Below are 17,767 nucleotides of genomic sequence, written 5' to 3'. Positions count from 1 at the left end.
ATATTCTAAGCAATCTAGTCAGATTGCTTAGAATATCTCTCCGTGAGTACCCCCCTTTACATTACTTTTTTGCTTTAGATTGCAATACTGCTCCGTTGTGCTTTGTGCATCTGATATAGTTTCCTTTTTTTATCACTATTCTTTTCTTCTTTGTCTAGCGTACCATCTGCGTCCTCCATGCTGGAGAGGTATGTATATCATTATAACATATTATAGAATATAGAGAAACCGTATCAACATATATATGTGCAAATAGACTTATATATGCAAATAGACTTATATATAGACTACTAATATAGTTAAAACATTTGATAATTATTTTTTTTCCTCTTTGTAGTATAACATCAGATGCTGTCCAGCTGGAGATGTATGTATACCATTATAACATCTCATATTATAGAATATAGAAAAAGCGTTTCTACATATCTATGTATACATTTTGTGCTTGTTCATCAGATATAGTTTAAACATTTGATAATTCTTCTTCTTTTCCTGTTTAGTATAACAATTTATGCTGCCCTGCCGGAGATGTAAGTATACATCTTATATCATATTATAGAATTTAGAAAAAGCATATTTGCAAATCTATATACAAGTGTTAAGCTGGAGCATCAGATATAGGTGTAACTTTTTACTATTATTATCCTTTTCCTCTATGTCTAGTACACCATCTGCGTACTCCGAGCAGGAGAGGTATGTACATCACTATAACATATTATATTATAGAATATAGAAAAGCATATCTACGTTTCTAAGTAAAAATGTTGTGCTTGTGCATCCGATAAAATTTAAACTTTTTATTATTATTCTTTTCCGCTGTGTAGTTAAACATCTGACGCCGTCCTGCCGGAGAGGTATGTATATCATTGTAACATACCATATTATAGAATATAAAAAAGTGTTTCTACTGGTCTATGTAGAAATGTCATGCTTGTGCATCAAATATATTTAAACTTTTTATTATTATTCTTTTCCTCCATGTCTAGTACACCATCTGTGTCCTCCATGCAGGAGAGGTATGTATATCATTATAACATATTGTATCATAGAATATAGAAAAAGCATATCTACATAGCTATGCACAAATGAGATTAAGCATCAGATATAGTTTAAACTTTTTATTGTTATTCTTCTTTTCCTCGGTGTAGTATAACATCTGACCCCACCCTGCCGGAGAGGTATGTATATCATTATAACATATCATATTCTAGAATATAGAAAAAGCGCATCTGTAAATCTATGTACCAAGGTTATGCTTCAGCATCAGATATAGTTGTAACTTTTTATTATTATTCTGTTCCTCTATAGTACACCATATGTATCCTCCGAGCAGAAGAGGTATGTATATCATTATAACATGTATTATAGAATATAGAAAAAGTGTAAATGTGCTTGTGCATCAGATAGAGTTTAAACATTTGATAATTATTCTTCTTTTCCTCTGCTTAGTATAACATTTTATGCTGCCCTGCCAGACATGTAAGTATACCATTATATTATATTATAGAATATAGAAAAAGTGTATCTACATATCTATGTACAAATGTGCTTGGGCTTTAGATATAGGTTAAACTTTATATTATTTTTATTTTCCTCTGTGTAGACCACCATCTGCGTCATCTGTGCAGGAGGGGTATGTATACCATTATAAAATATCATATTATAGAATATAGATCAAGTGTATCTATATATCTGTGTGTGAATGTTGTGCTTGTGCATCAGCTATAGTTTAAACATTTGATAATTATTATTCTTTCCCTCTGTATAGTATAACAACTGACGCTGCCCAGCCGGAGAGGTATGTATATCATTATAACATCATATTATGTAATATAGAAAAAGCTACAACTACTATAGCAATACATCAAGTTTAAAATGTTACCCTTAGAAATGAAAATATGCCCCCTCACTGATTATGTGCAGAATGAACATGCTCCCACATACCGCAGACCTCAGCACATGTCACCACCAGTAGCTTATCTAGCAGCCTTACATCTGGCTCTGCTTAGCAGCATTACTACATATATTGGTAAGGGATTATGGGCCAAATGTATCAATGGTTAAAAAACCAATTGCTGATAATTTGGTGTCTTACTGGTGATCGGGCACTTTATTTCCCAAATGCAAAAAGGCTCTATGCTGTAAATGGCACGTTTTAGCTGCATGTAGTTATTGCTACACCAATACTATACCAGTACGTTTACTAGCAGAATATAATGGATGTAGCAGCAAAATTAAGAACATAAATGCTCCGTGACTGTCCAGGTTAAGATAAGGAGCAAAGGTCACATAAATACAATATTTGCCATTGGTGACTGACAGTACTGCAGGATGAAAATCCCTATTACCGGGGAAAATAGGTGTTTTCTTCCATGATAGAGCTTTGTTTTACCCTATCCAATAAAGTTTAGGTTTTCAAACTCGGTCCTCAAGACCCCAACCAGTGAATGTTTTCCAGGTCTTCACAGAACCACTAGTGAAATAATTAGCTTCACCTGTGGGTCTTATAAAATGTGTCAGTTAGTAACGAGTACACCTGTGATCCTGTTGGGTGACCTGTAAAATGTGACCTGTGTGGGATGACTGAGTTTGAAAACCATCGCAATAAAGGGTTAATGGTAACACTGATCTCACTACTGAGAAAACCTGTTGTTCTGAATATTATTTAAAACATGCTTTGTTTTTTATTGGACCAAAGTATCTTCCATTGTTTCTGTTAAAAAAATATATTTTTATGTATTACCTTATTTATTTATTTATTTGAAGCAGTCAGTCCCACGCACCAGAATTTAGTGGTTGTTTTTTTTCCTCAGAAAGCCTGGGCGATTCTCAAGCCGCTGTTGGCAAAAACAGTGCCTCAAGTGAGTAGTAACCCAGATTATAATCCCTTCTCATTTCACCATTACACTATTTTAAGGGTTAATTTATATTGAATTGGTGGAGACTGGAACGTTACCACAGATTCCCCCTAATATAAGATATAAAAGTAGATGTGAATGAGGGATCAAGGATCTCTGACAATGCCTCAAAGTAACTGTTACTCTGCATGTGATGATATCTAAATGCTCATTCTTTTCCATTGTAGGTACTTCTGCTGTTGCAGCACATGGAAGTTATGGCCAATATGGTAAGTAAACAGGAGGATAACAGGGCTTGGCCACACTACAGGCCAGTGGGGAACTGGCGCTCATTACCACACACCACAGTAGTGTCAGGGACGTTGTAGAGTTGGTGCCATCTCCTCAGATTGTCTTTAGGGATATTTATGGTGTTCCGGCAAGTTAGGGACTTTACATTCATGGCATGAAGCCATTACACAGTGAGACAGAATAATGGGGGCTGCGGTATGCAGCGTCACTTTTCTTCCAGTCCCCTTAATAATAAGAATGAAAACTACACCAGTTTATTCCAATGTTACACATACAGCAAAACTATATTCATAATCAGTACTTACACGTTGTCTATCTACAACATCACGTTCCCCCTTTCCCCATGCTACTGGAGATAAGAATGTATTCAGTAATAATCACTGGCGGATTTCCCACTAGGGACCTGAGGCCTGGAGGGCACCCCCTGCTGGGAATGACATAACAGGCCACTACCCCCTTCACATGTCATTTATTCATTGGCAGAGGCAGTCTGGGGAACAGGGCTCACTGTGTCTGGATCTATTCTATTACAAGCTAGCCCCTGACAGTCATTTTCTTGTTTCTTAGGTACCCTTTTACCTGTCCCCCTCCTCTTTCCTGTTACTTACCTCCCTCTTATTTCAACCCCTCTCCAAACTCAGTCCCGCCCCACCCCACCTGCATTTGCAGACCCCCCTCCCCCATGCTGGTTCCTCTTTCCTGCTCTCCCTTCTCATCTCCAAATTTCCACATTTAGGAGGATTTGGAGCTATGACGAGAGAGAGCAGGAAAGGGGAACCAACCCCCTCCCCCATTCTGGTTAATTTTTCCTGCTCTCTCCCTTCTCTCTCCAAACTTCCCCACATGTATTAAGCCTGGAGAAGTGATAAAAAAGTGATAATGCAGTGATAAGTGCATGGTGATAACACGCCAGCCAGTCAGCTCCTAACTGGCATGTTTCAAATCCATAATAATTGGCTGGTGCATTATGACTTTGCACTTATCACTGCTTTATCACTTCTTTATCCATTCTCCAGGTTAATACATCTGCCCCATTATTAGATATCCTTTTATAAACTGGGATGAGGTTACTTGAATAATATTAGCATGCTCTGTAACATCTAAACAACATTCTGGCAGTTTCATACTGGTACATAGAAGGGGAAATGCAATGGTAGGGGTCCACTAAAGGAGGTGTGGTCAGCTGATTGAAGGGGTGTGACAGGGTATCACAATGCCTGCCCTTATAAAACAGAGAGCAATGCAGTGACAGCCATATAAGAGAAAGCAATGCAGTGATGGCAATATCATACAGAGAGCAATGCAATGGTACCATATAATATAGAGCAATGTATTGATTTATGGAATCATATTTATGAATTTTAATATATCATATATGGTATTTAATATATGGATATATTTTCATTAATATGCGTTTATCATATATATCTGCAAATATATTATGTCAGGCTTACTAAGTGGCTGATAAATATATGCAGTCCTTATATATATGACTTATGAAATGATGAAGTTAAGATTCCTTAAAGAGAGTTCAAGCTTGAATATTACCGCTCTTTTTATGATTATTTATTTACAGGCAGATCAAATCATACAGAATAAGATATACACAGTAGTGATATATATACTAATTATTTACCTATGCTTCCTTAGTTATATAACATACAACATGACATAAGTTTCACAAACAGTTTCAATTACTATCATAGTTTATACTTGCAAGTTACATGGTTGCCATCCCAAGGCTCATGTCTCCTTCTCCTCCTGCTCCTTCTCTCTTTCTGACTGACTTCCTTCTCCTCCTGACTAACTTCCCTAGACCTGCCTCTTTTTATGCCATATTTTACCAATTCAAACTAGCATATTCTCACAGTTTCCAATGGAATAGATCACAGGTTCTCAAACTCGGTCCTCAGGACCCCACACAGTGCATGTTTTGCAGGTCTCCTCCTAGAATCACAAGTTAAATAATTTGCTCCACCTGTGGACCTTTTAAAATGTGTCAGTGAATAATGAATACACCTGTGCACTTGCTGGGTTACCTGCAAAACATGCACTGTGTGGGGTCCTGAGGACCGAGTTTGAGAACCACTGAAATAGATAATTATAGGTATATTGTCAGATTCCAAGGTGTAATAAAACGTTCTCTACTCCAGGTTGGATATTCTGCTCAAGCAGGTATGGTGCCATAAAACGTGTCCTTTCCTTATACTGTACATCAAAGACCTTCCTTTGGTTATTTGAAGTGTAACAATATTTGTTTGCCTGAAGCATGTTTTATCAATGGATGTGATCTCTTTTTGTAGTAGTTAATTTATGGTCCCTAGCTTTAACCTCTACTGGACAATTGACCAGACTTTCCGGCATTTGAAGAAAGTAGATAATAATCGTCTGACGAAACCGCCTGCCAGTTTAGCGGAGAAACGCGTAAGGAAGGCACCAGCACCTGCATCTTGCTGCCCGTTATTATCTACTTTCTTCAAATGCCGGAAAGTCTACAAACAGGGTAAAGGCTACAGCGGGACCGAGCTAAGGAGGTCCGCACCCTGTATATTCTGAAGCCGCTACAGCCGTGAGTAACCTGTGACATTTACCGTTGCCAGACAGCACAGGGGTGGAGTGTATCGCTGCAGCCAATATCTAATACAGCGGACTCCCCCTGTCAGCAACAAGAAAGCTCATAAGTGAGTGAAGCTATCCTCCTATACTTTTATTCCGGCTAAAGAGATCTAGTATGGCAGTATATAAATTGGGGTCGTAGCATACCGCTGTGGACAGCTGAATACACAGCGCTCTCCCCCTGATAAATTCTATCAATCGGAACAAGTGGCCAAAAATTAATGACTGCACCTTACATTCCGGCATTTTTAAAGAAACGGCTGTCCATGTAACAATAACAATTGCTACCAAGTATACGTATATATACAAAAGATACTCCATGGACACCTTTTACAAATGAATGTAAAGGGCAATTTTATATGAGTTATTGTACCTGGATATTGTATGTGGATTTTAGTATATTTTACATATGAATTTACACCTACATATGGTTTTATGTTTTATGTTGTAACAAGAATACGAATAAAATAAATATATTTAAAATCCAATATGATTCAAGCGCTCCCTTGATAGTGTATACTATTTTTCCTATATAGATTATTTTTGGTGGCACAGTATCACCGGTGGGAGACGCAGGAATCTTTTGTGGATATAATAAGAATTTACTTACCGATAATTCTATTTCTCGGAGTCCGTAGTGGATGCTGGGGTTCCTGAAAGGACCATGGGGAATAGCGGCTCCGCAGGAGACAGGGCACAAAAAGTAAAGCTTTAGGATCAGGTGGTGTGCACTGGCTCCTCCCCCTATGACCCTCCTCCAAGCCTCAGTTAGGTACTGTGCCCGGACGAGCGTACACAATAAGGAAGGATTTATGAATCCCGGGTAAGACTCATACCAGCCACACCAATCACACTGTACAACCTGTGATCTGAACCCAGTTAACAGTATGATAACAGCGGAGCCTCTGAAAAGATGGCTCACAACAATAATAACCCGATTTTTGTAACTATGTACAAGTAATGCAGATAATCCGCACTTGGGATGGGCGCCCAGCATCCACTACGGACTCCGAGAAATAGAATTATCGGTAAGTAAATTCTTATTTTCTCTATCGTCCTAGTGGATGCTGGGGTTCCTGAAAGGACCATGGGGATTATACCAAAGCTCCCAAACGGGCGGGAGAGTGCGGATGACTCTGCAGCACCGAATGAGAGAACTCCAGGTCCTCCTTAGCCAGGGTATCAAATTTGTAGGATTTTACAAACGTGTTTGCCCCTGACTAAATAGCCGCTCGGCAAAGTTTTAAAGCCGAGACCCCTCGGGCAGCCGCCCAAGATGAGCCCACCTTCCTTGTGGAATGGGCATTTACATATTTTGGCTGTGGCAGGCCTGCCACAGAATGTGCAAGCTGAATTGTATTACACATCCAACTAGCAAAAGTCTGCTTAAAAGCAAGAGCACCCAGTTTGTTGGGTGCATACAGGATAACAGCAAGTCAGTTTTCCTGACTCCAGCCGTCCTGGAACCTATATTTTCAGGGCCCTGACCACATCTAGCAACTTGGAGTCCTCCAAGTCCCTAGTAGGCGCAAGACACCACAATAAGCTGGTTCAGGTGAAACACTGACACCACCTTAGGGAGAGAACTGGGGACGAGTCCGCAGCTCTGCCCTGTCCGAATGGACAAACAGATATGGGCTTTTTTGAGAAAAAAACCCACCAATTTGACACTCGCCTGGTCCAGGCCAGGTCCAAGAGCATGTTCACTTTTCATGTGAGATGCTTCAAATCCACAGATTTGACTGGTTTTAAACCAATGTGTTTTGAGGAATCCCAGAACTACGTTGAGATCCCACAGTGCCACTGGAGGCACAAAAGGGGGTTGTATATGCAATACTCCCTTGACAAACTTCTGGACTTCAGGAACTGAAGCCAATTCTTTCTGGAAGAAAAATCGACAGGGCCGAAATTTGAACCTTAATGGACCCCAATTTGAGGCCCATAGACACTCCTGTTTGCAAGAACTGCAGGAATCGACCGAGTTGAAATTTCTTCGTGGGGCCTTCCTGGCCTCACACCACGCAACATATTTTCGCCACATGTGGTGATAATGTTGTGCGGTCACCTCCTTTCTGGCTTTGACCAGGGTAGGAATGACCTCTTCCTGAATGCCTTTTCCCTTAGGATCCGGCGTTCCACCGCCATGCCGTCAAACGCAGCTGCGGTAAGTCTTGGAACAGACATGGTACTTGCTGAAACAAGTCCCTTCTTAGCGGCAGAGGCCATAAGTCCTCTGTGAGCATCTCTTGAAGTTCCGGGTACCAAGTCCTTCTTGGCCAATCCGGAGCCATGAGTATAGTTCTTACTCCTCTACGTCTTATAATTCTCAGTACCTTAGGTATGAAAAGCAGAGGATGGAACACATACACCGACTGGTACACCCACGGTGTTACCAGAACGTCCACAGCTATTGCCTGAGGGTCTCTTAACCTGGCGCAATACCTGTCCCGTTTTTTGTTCAGACGGGACGCCATCATGTCCACCTTTGGTAATTCCCAACGGTTTACAATTATGTGGAAAACTTCCCCATGAAGTTCCCACTCTGCCGGGTGGAGGTCGTGCCTACTGAGGAAGTCTGCTTCCCAGTTTCCATTCCCGGAATGAAACACTGCTGACAGTGCTATCACATGATTTTCCGCCCAGCGAAAAGTCCTTGCAGTTTTTGCCACTGCCCTCCTGCTTCTTGTGCCGCCCTGTCTATTTACGTGGGCGACTGCCGTGATGTTTTATCCCACTGGATCAATACCGGCTGACCTTGAAGCAGAGGTCTTGCTAAGCTTAGAGCATTATAAATTTACCCTTAGCTATATTTATGTGGAGAAAAATCTCCAGACTTGATCACACTCCCTGGAAATTTTTTCCTTGTGTGACTGCTCCCCAGCCTCTCGGGCTGGCCTCCGTGGTCACCAACATCCAAAACTGAATGCCGAATCTGCGGCCCTCTAGAAGATGAGCACTCTGTAACCACCACAGGAGAGACACCCTTGTCCTTGGATATAGGGTTATCCGCTGATGCATCTGAAGATGCGATCCGGACCATTTGTCCAGCAGATCCCACTGAAAAGTTCTTGCATGAAATCTGCCGACTGGAATTGCTTCGAAGGAAGTCACCATTTTTTTACCATGGCCCTTGTGCAATGATGCACTGATTTTAGGAGGTTCCTGACTAGCTCGGATAACTCCCTGGCTTTCTCTTCCGGGAGAAACACCTTTTTCTGGACTGTGTCCAGAATCATCCCTAAGCACAGGAGACTTGTTGTCGGGATCAGCTGCGATTTTGGAATATTTAGAATCCACCCCTGCTGTTGTAACAGTATCCTAGATAGTGCTACTCCGACCTCCAACTGTTCCCTGGACTTTGCCCTTATCAGGAGATCGTCCAAGTAAGGGATAATTAAGACGCCTTTTCTTCGAAGAAGAACCATCATTTCGGCCATTACCTTGGTAAAGACCCGGGGTGCCGTAGACAATCCAAACGGCAGCGTCTGAAACTGATAGTGACAGTTCTGTACCACGAACCTGAGGTACCCTTAGTGATAAGGGCAAATTTGGGACATGGATCCCGGTTCGTTATCACTGCTCTGAGTGACTCCATCTTGATTTGAACCTTTGTAAGTGTTCAAATTTTTTTAGATTTAGAATAAGTCTCACCTAGCCTTCTGGCTTCAGTACCACAATATAGTGTGGAATAATACCCCTTTTCTTGTTGTAGAAGGGGTAATTTAATTATCACCTGCTGGGAATACAGCTCGTGAATTTTTTCCCATACTGCCTCCTTGTCGGAGGGAGACCTTGGTAAAGCAGACTTCAGGAGCCTGCGCAGGGGAAACGTCTCGACATTCCAAACTGTACCCCTGGGATACTACTTGTAGGATCCAGGGGTCCTGTACGGTCTCAGCGTCATGCTGAGAGCTTGTCAGAAGCGGTGGAACGCTTCTGCTCCTGGGAATGGGCTGCCTGCTGCAGTCTTCTTCCCTTTCCTCTATCCCTGGGCAGATATGACTCTTATAGGGACGAAAGGACTGAAGCTGAAAAGACGGTGTCTTTTTCTGCAGAGATGTGACTTAGGGTAAAAACGGTGGATTTTCCAGCAGTTGCCGTGGCCACCAGGTCCGATGGACCGACCCCAAATAACTCCTTTTCCTTTATACGGCAATACACCTTTGTGCCGTTTGGAATCTGCATCACCTGACCACTGTCGTGTCCATAAACATCTTCTGGCAGATATGGACATCACACTTACTCTTGATGCCAGAGTGCAAATATCCCTTTGTGCATCTCGCATATATAGAAATACATCCTTTAAATGCTCTATAGTCAATAAAATACTGTCCCTGTCAAGGGTATCAATATTTTTAGTCAGGGAATCCGACCAAGCCACCCCAGCTCTGCACATCCAGGCTGAGGCGATCGCTGGTCGCAGTATAACACCAGTATGTGTGTATATACTTTTTATGATATTTTTCCAGCCTCCTGTCAGCTGGCTCCTTGAGGACGGCCCTATCTATAGACGGTACCGCCACTTGTTCTGATAAGCGTGTGAGCGCCTTATCCACCCTAAGGGGTGTTTCCCAACGCGCCCTAACTTCTGGCGGGAAAGGGTATACCGCCCATATTTTCTATCGGGGGGAACCCACGCATCATCACACACTTCATTTAATTTATCTGATTCAGGAAAAACTACGGTAGTTTTTTCACATCCCACATAATACCCTCTTTTGTGGTACTTGTAGTATCAGAAATATGTAACACCTCCTTCATTGCCCTTAACGTGTGGCCCTAATAAGGAATACGTTTGTTTATTCACCGTCGACACTGGATTCAGTGTCCCTGTCTGTGTCTGTGTCGACCGACTAAAGTAAACGGGCGTTTTAAAAACCCCTGACGGTGTTTTTGAGACGTCTGGACCGGTACTAATTGTTTGTCGGCCGTCTCATGTCGTCAACCGACCTTGGCGCGTGTTGACATTATCACGTAATTCCCTAAATAAGCCATCCATTCCGGTGTCGACTCCCTAGAGAGTGACATCACCATTACAGGCAATTGCTCCGCCTCCTCACCAACATCGTCCTCATACATGTCGACACACACGTACCGACACACAGCACACACACAGGGAATGCTCTGATAGAGGACAGGACCTACTAGCCCTTTGGAGAGACAGAGGGAGAGTTTGCCAGCACACACCAAAAACGCTATAATTATATAGGGACAACCTTATATAAGTGTTTTCCCTTATAGCATCTTTTTTATATATTTCTAACGCCAAATTAGTGCCCCCCCTCTCTGTTTTAACCCTGTTTCTGTAGTGCAGTGCAGGGGAGAGCCTGGGAGCCTTCCCTCCAGCCTTTCTGTGAGGGAAAATGGCGCTGTGTGCTGAGGAGATAGGCCCCGCCCCTTTTTCGGCGGCCTCGTCTCCCGCTCTTAACGGATTCTGGCAGGGGTTAAATATCTCCATATAGCCCCCGGAGGCTATATGTGAGGTATTTTTAGCCAAAAAAGGTTTTCATTTGCCTCCCAGGGCGCCCCCCTCCCAGCGCCCTGCACCCTCAGTGACTGCCGTGTGAAGTGTGCTGAGAGGAAAATGGCGCACAGCTGCAGTGCTGTGCGCTACCTTAAGAAGACTGAGGAGTCTTCTGCCGCCGATTCTGGACCTCTTCTCGTTTCAGCATCTGCAAGGGGGCCGGCGGCGAGGCTCCGGTGACCATCCAGGCTGTACCTGTGATCGTCCCTCTGGAGCTAATGTCCAGTAGCCAAGAAGCCAATCCATCCTGCACGCAGGTGAGTTCACTTCTTCTCCCCTAAGTCCCTCGTTGCAGTGATCCTGTTGCCAGCAGGACTCACTGTAAAATAAAAAACCTAAGCTAAACTTTTCTAAGCAGCTCTTTAGGAGAGCCACCTAGATTGCACCCTTCTCGGCCGGGCACAAAAATCTAACTGAGGCTTGGAGGAGGGTCATAGGGGGAGGAGCCAGTGCACACCACCTGATCCTAAAGCTTTACTTTTTGTGCCCTGTCTCCTGCGGAGCCGCTATTCCCCATGGTCCTTTCAGGAACCCCAGCATCCACTAGGACGATAGAGAAATTTATATATTTTTATATATATAAAATTAAACATTTTTGGTGGTTAGCGAGCGCTGGGTTTTAGTAAAATATAATATAAAACAGTGACTGCCAAATACAGACAAAACAAACACTCCCTCACATACGTCTTTATTTACCAGTTTATTTCTCTCTGAAGTCCTGCGGTCCAGGGGGTTCCACTTTGGTTAACTTAGTCATCCTGTTAAAAATGAGGAAAAAAGGGGAAAAAAAAGCATCAACTATACAGCAAGTTTATTCCCACAAGCTGAGGTCAGACCATGGTCTAGATATACAGTACTATGCAGCGGCTTTTGCCAGCTACCAGTTCTCTGCAGAGATGGCCCTGAAATTTAAAAAAACACAACTGGTTTTAAACTTAATATTGATGCTGTTTTGAATTTCAGGGTAAAACCTGTTGAGAATAAGCAGTTTACATAAACCCCCCATATGTTTATTCTGTATAGTCAGGTAGTGTTGTATTACTTTTTTGCTTTAGATTGCAATACTGCTCTGTTGTGCTTTGTGCATCTGATATAGCATATTTTTTATTACTACTCTTTTCTTCTTTGTCTGGCTTACCATCTGCGTCCTCCGTGCAGGAAAGGTATTTAGATTATTATAACATATATTATAGAATACAGATAAAGCATATCTACATATCTATGTACACATGTTGTGATTAAGCATCAGATATAGTTTAAACTTTTTATTACTATTCTTTTCCTCTGTGTAGTATAACATCTGACGCCGCCCTGCCAGGGAGGTATGTATATCATTATTACATATCATATTATAGAATATAGAAAAAGCATAGCTGCATATCTATGCACAAATGGTATGCTTGAGCATCAGATATAGGTGTACATTTTTATTATTATTATCTTTTCCTCTATGTCTAGTACACCATCTGCATCCTCCGAGCAGGAGAGGTATGTATATCATTATAACATATCATATTATAGAATATAGAAAAAGCATATCTACGTTTGTAAGTAAAAAAGTGCTTGTGCATCCGATAAAGTTGAAACTTTTTATTGTTATTATTCTTTTCCTCTGTATAGTACAACATCTGACGCCGCCCTGCCGGAGAGGTATGTATATCATTATAACATACCATATTATAGAATATAAAAAAGTGTTTCTTCTTATCTATGTAGAAATGTTGTGCATCAATAGTTTAAACTTTTTATTATTCTTTACCTCTATGTCTAGTACACCATCTGTGTCCTCTGAGCTGGAGAGGTATGTATATCATTATAACAGGTTGTATTAAAGAATATAGAAAAGGTATATCTATGTATCTGTATACAAATGTGATTAAGCATCAGATATAGTTTAAACTTTTTATTATTATTCTTTTAGATTGTTTATGTTAATACCTGATGCCACCCTGCCGGAGAGGTATGTATATCATTATTACATATCATATTATAGAATATAGAAAAAGCGTATCTGCTAATCTATATACAAATTATATGCTTGAGCATCAGATATAGTTGTAACTTTGTATTATTCTTTTTCTTTTAGGATAACATCTGAGGTCGCCCTGCAGGAGAGGTATGTATATCATTATAACATACCATATTATATAATATAAAAAAAGTATTTCTACTTATTTATGCATAAAAGTTGCACTTGTGCATCAAATAAAGTTTAAACTGTTTATTATTATTCTTTTCCTCTATCTCTAGTACACCATCTGCATTCTCTGAGCAGGAGAGGTATGTATATCATTATAATATATCGTCTAATAGAATATAGAAAATGCATATATATGTAGCTATGCACAAATGTGGTTCAGCATCAGATATAGTTCAAACTTTTTATTATTGTTATTCTTTTCCTATGTGTAGTACAACATCTGATGCTGCCCTGCCGGAGAGGTATGTATATCATTATAATATATCGTATTATAGAATATACAAAAAGCGCATCTGCAAATCTATGCACAAATATTATGCTTGAACATCAGATATATTTGTAACTTTTTATTATTATTATTCTTTTCCTCTATGTCTAGTACACCATCTGCATCCTCCGAGCAGGAGAGGTATGTATATAATAATAACATATGTTATAGAAAATAGAAAAATCGTATCTACATATATATGTGCAAATGTGCTTGTGCATCAGATAGTTTAAACATTTGATAATTATTCTTCTTTTCCTCTGTTTAGTATAACATTTTATGCTGCCCTGCCAGACATGTAAGTATACCACTATATTATATCATAGAATATAGTAAAGTGTATCTACATATCAATGTACAAATGTGCTTGTGCTTCAGATATAGGTTAAACTTTATATTATTATTCTTTTCCTCTGTGTAGCCCACCATCTGCATCATCTGTGCAGGAGGGGTATGTATACCATTATAACATATCATATTATAGAATATAGATCAAGTGTATCTACATATATATGTGCGAATGTTGTGTTTGTGCATCAGATATAGTTAAAACATTTGATAATTATTATTCTGTTCCTCTGTATAGTATAACATCTGACACTGCCCAGCCGGAGAGGTATGTATATTATTATAACTTTATATTATAGAATATAGAAAAAGCTACAGCTAATATAGCAATACGTCAAGTTTAAAAGGTTACCCTTAGAAATGAAAATATGCCCCCCACTGATTATGATCAGAATGAACATGCCCCCACATACTGCAGACCTCAGCACATGTCACCACCAGCAGCTAATCTAGCAGCCTTACATCTGGCTCTGCTTAGCAGCATTACTACATATATTGGTAAGGGATTATGGGCCAAATGTATCAATGGTTAAAAGACCAATTGCTGATAATTTGGTGTCTTACTGGTGATCGGCACTTTATTTCCCAAATGCAAAAAAGGCTCTATGCTGTAAATGGCACGTTTTAGCTGCATGTAGTTAATGCTACACCATTACTACACCAGTACGTTTACTAGCAGAATATAATGGATGTAGCAGCAAAGTGAGGATCATAAATGCTCCATGACTGTCTAGTTTAAGATAAGCAGCAAAGGTCACATAAATACAATAATTGCCATTGGTGATTGACAGTACTGCAGCATGAAGAGCCCTATTACCGGGGAAAATAGGTGTTTTCTTCCATGATAGAGCTTTTTTTTACTCTATCCAATAAAGCTTAGGGTTTAGAACTCGGTCCTCAAGACCCCAACCAGTGCATGTTTTCCAGGTCTTCACAGAACCACTAGTGAAATAATTAGCTTCACCTGTGGGTCTTATTAAATGTGTCAGTTAGTAATGAGTACACCTGTGCTCCTGATGGGTGACCCGGAAAATGTGACCTGTGTGGGGTGATTTAGTCTGAGAACCACCGCAATAAAGGGTTAATGGTAACACTGCTCTCACTACTGATAATACCTATTGTTGTTCTGAATATTATTTAAAACCAGCTTTTTTTATTGGACCAAAGTATCTTTCATTGTCTCTGTTAAAATATATTTTTACATTTTATATCTATTTTTATGTATTACCTTCTTTATTTACATGAAGCAGTCAGTCCCATGTGTGTTTTTTTTCCAGAAAGCCTAGGCGATTCTCACGCCGCTGGTGGCACAGACAGTGCCTCAAGTGAGTAGTAACCCAGATTATAATCCCTTCTCATTTCACCATTACACTATTTTAAGGGTTAATTTAAGTGTTGGCGACTGGAGCATTACGACAGATTTCGCCCTGATAAACTGTAAAAGAAGACGTGAATGAGGGATCAGCGATCAATGCCTCAAAATGACTGTCTCTTGGCATGTGATGGTATCTAAATGCAAACTCTTTCCCATTGTAGATACTTCTGCTGCTGTATTACAGCACGTGGAAATTCTGGCCAATAAGGTAAGTACACAGGAGGATCACAGGGGTAGGTCACATTACAGGCCAGTGGGCTACTAGCGCTTGTTACCACAGCACCACAGTAGTGTCAGGGACGTTGTAGAGTTGGTGCCATCTCCTCAGATTGTCTTTAGGGATATTTATGGTGTTCCGGCAAGTTAGGGACTTTACATTCATGGCATGAAGCCATTACACAGTGAGAGCCCGAATAATGGGGACTGCGGTCTGCAGCGTCACTTTTCTTCCCAGTCCCCTTAATAATAAGAATGATAACTGCAACAGTTCCTTCCAATGTTACACATACAGCAAAACTAAATTCATGACCAGTACTTACACGCCGTCTATCTACAACATCACATTTCCCTCCCCCTTTCCCCATGTTACTGGAGATAAGAATGTATTCCGTAATAATCACTGGCGGATTTCCCACTAGGGACCTGAGGTCTGGTGGGCGCCACCTGCTAGGAATGACATAACAGGCCACTACCCCTTCACATGTCATTTATTAATTGACAGAGGCAGTCTGGGGAACAGGGCTCACTGTGTCTGGATCTATTCTATTACAAGCTAGCTCCCTGACAGTCATTTACTTGTTTCTTAGGTACCCTTTTACCTGTCCCCCTCCTCTTTCCTGTTACTTACCTCCCTCTTCTTTCAACCCCTCTCCAAACTCAGTCCCACCCCACCCCACCTGCATTTGCAGACCCCCATCACCCATGCTGGTTCCTCTTTCCTGCTCTCCCTTCTCATCTCCAAATTTCCACATTTAGGAGGATTTGGAGCTATGACGGGAGAGAGCAGGAAAGGGGAACCAACCCCCTCCCCCATTCTGGTTCATTTTTCCTGCTCTCTCCATTCTCTCTACAAACTTCCCCACATGTATTAAGCCTGGAGAAGTGATAAAAAAGTGATAATGCAGTGATAAGTGCAAGGTGATAACACACCAGCCAGTCAGCTCCTAACTGGCATGTTTCAAATCCATAATAATTGGCTGGTGCATTATGACTTTGCACTTATCACTGCTTTATCACTTCTTTATCCATTCTCCAGGTTAATACATCTGCCCTATTGTTAGATATCCTTTTATAAACTGTGATGAAGTACTTGAATAATGGGGGTCATTCCGAGTTGTTCGCTCGTTATTTTTTTTCGCAACGGAGCGATTAGTCGCGAATGCGCATGCGCAATGTCCGCAGTGCAACTGCGCCAAGTAAATTTGCTATGCAGTTAGGAATTTTACTCACGGTTTTTTCTTCGTTCTGGTGATCGTAATGTGATTGACAGGAAGTGGGTGTTTCTGGGCGGAAACAGGCCGTTTTATGGGTGTGTGCGAAAAAACGCTACCGTTTCCGGGAAAAACGCGGGAGTGGCTGGAGAAACGGGGGAGTGTCTGGGCGAACGCTGGGTGTGTTTGTGACGTCAAACCAGGAACGACAAGCACTGAACTGATCGCAGATGCCGAGTAAGTTTGAAGCTACTCAGAAACTGCTAAGAGGTGTGTAATAGCAATTTTGAGAATCTTTCGTTCGCAATTTTACTATGCTAAGATTCACTCCCAGTAGGCGGCGGCTTAGCGTGTGCAAAGCTGCTAAAAGCAGCTTGCGAGCGAACAACTCGGAATGAGGGCCAATATTAGCATGCTCTGTAACATCTAAACAACATTCTGGCAGTTTCATACTGGTACATAGAAGGGGAAATGCAATGGCAGGGGTCTACTAAAGGAGGTGTGGTCAGCTGATTGAAGGGGTGTGACAGAGTATCACAATGCCTGCCCTTATAAAACAGAGAGCAATGCAGTGACAGCCATATAAGAGAAAGCAATGCAGTGATGGCAATATCATACAGAGAGCAATGCAATGGTACCATATAATATAGAGCAATGCAAGGGGCTGTAATAATATAAAACATTGACTGCCAAATACAGACAAAACAAACACTCCCTCACATAAGTCTTTATTTACCAGTTTATTTCTCTCTGAAGTCCTGCGGTCCAGGGGGTTCCACTTTGGTTAACTTAGTCATCCTGTTAAAAAAAAGGAAAAAAGAAAAAAAAGCATCAACTATACAGCAAGTTTATTCCCA

General features: G+C 41.1%; 2 long non-coding RNA genes across 2 annotated transcripts; both read left to right on the top strand.

Annotated features, from left to right (window-relative positions):
* The first annotated feature begins 1,447 nt into the window (after positions 1 to 1,447).
* On the top strand, positions 1,448 to 2,863 carry LOC134943291 (uncharacterized). Its single transcript, XR_010181448.1, has 4 exons — positions 1,448 to 1,479; positions 1,604 to 1,633; positions 1,769 to 1,798; positions 2,814 to 2,863. It is a non-coding gene; the product is annotated as an uncharacterized LOC134943291 (long non-coding RNA).
* A 10,836-nt stretch (positions 2,864 to 13,699) lies between these two features.
* On the top strand, positions 13,700 to 14,373 carry LOC134943290 (uncharacterized). Its single transcript, XR_010181447.1, has 5 exons — positions 13,700 to 13,731; positions 13,869 to 13,898; positions 14,026 to 14,055; positions 14,179 to 14,208; positions 14,344 to 14,373. It is a non-coding gene; the product is annotated as an uncharacterized LOC134943290 (long non-coding RNA).
* Positions 14,374 to 17,767: the final 3,394 nt, after the last annotated feature.

This window comes from Pseudophryne corroboree, chromosome 7, assembly GCF_028390025.1.
Source record: "Pseudophryne corroboree isolate aPseCor3 chromosome 7, aPseCor3.hap2, whole genome shotgun sequence".
Classification (NCBI taxonomy): Eukaryota; Metazoa; Chordata; class Amphibia; order Anura; family Myobatrachidae; genus Pseudophryne; species Pseudophryne corroboree.
Note: the sequence above shows the minus strand (reverse complement) of the source record. Positions and strands in the feature narration are given on the sequence as shown.